Source organism: Geospiza fortis, unplaced genomic scaffold (genome assembly GCF_000277835.1).
Source record: "Geospiza fortis unplaced genomic scaffold, GeoFor_1.0 scaffold1278, whole genome shotgun sequence".
NCBI lineage: Eukaryota > Metazoa > Chordata > Aves > Passeriformes > Thraupidae > Geospiza > Geospiza fortis.
In genome coordinates this window covers 228827-229879 of record NW_005054536.1, presented here as the reverse complement: position 1 = coordinate 229879, position 1053 = coordinate 228827, and positions in this window count along the sequence as shown.

The following is a 1053-nucleotide window of genomic DNA, read 5'->3' as shown; positions in this document are numbered from 1 at the left end:
TGAGTGAGCTCCAGCTGGGTTTTGTAGCACTGGCATGCTGCTGGGCAGGCAAGTGGCCAGGGATGCACAGCCTGGGAATGCATGACTGCTCAGCAAAGCTCTGGCTGTGTGGTGACTGCAGGCTGGAGTTGCCCTCCTGTGCATCAGGAAACTGCTGACATGGCTATGTTTGCTGTAAGTGCCTCTTTATTTGGTGACCAAACCCTACTGAAGGGCTTTTTGTTGCCCAACAAGGTAAAAACTCTCTGGGCCACGTACTGGCTGGTTAATTTCATTCTGTAGTTGATAAGGAAAATAAAATTCTCGAAGCTCTTGATTTAAACTGTCATGTGAGAGGGCCTGTCTCCCTGGAATGAACTCATTTTTGGAACTGATAGTATTGGCACTTTCTGTGCCCATGTGCTGTGGCTGCAAGTAAAATTGCTTTGATTGGATATGTAGAATAAGGCAAACACCGCCAAACCCTACCAGAAACTATCAGGAGGGCACCATCAGACTGGCAGCTGGTGTGTGGGTGTGGTGCCTGAAGGGTTTTAGGTTCTGGTCCTTGGCTGTTGCAGCTCAGTAGGAATCCCAAATATGTTGCAGTAGCATCCAATGGGGGCATTCAGCATGTGGAAGCAACTAAAGAACTTGGCGGTGCTCTTGGACTTGAACCATCAGTCTTATCTAGGTAAGCTTCTGATTCTCACTGAGGTGACTCAGTTTCAGAAGTGCTTGGACCTTTTCTTCTTGTAGTTAAGGGTAGCTATCCCCTTGCTGTTTTTTCATTAGAAGTGAATGCAATTTCGGAGTTCCAAGCCTGAGCGTTTGCTTAGGGGTTGTTGTGGATGCACAGATGCAGGGGGAACTGTGTCCAAGTGGTGTGCTTTTTTATTCTCGGTCAGGTTAACGCCCCCAGCCCGTGCGGATGTGCTGTTCGCTGCGCGCTGCCCCGCGGTTCGGGGCTGTTCGGGCCTGAGGAGGAAGGCGGGCGGCGCCGTGGGCCAGATCCCGGGTGCGCAGAGCACGGAACCCGGCGGGCCGAGCTCCCCGTGCCCCCGAGCCGGGCCC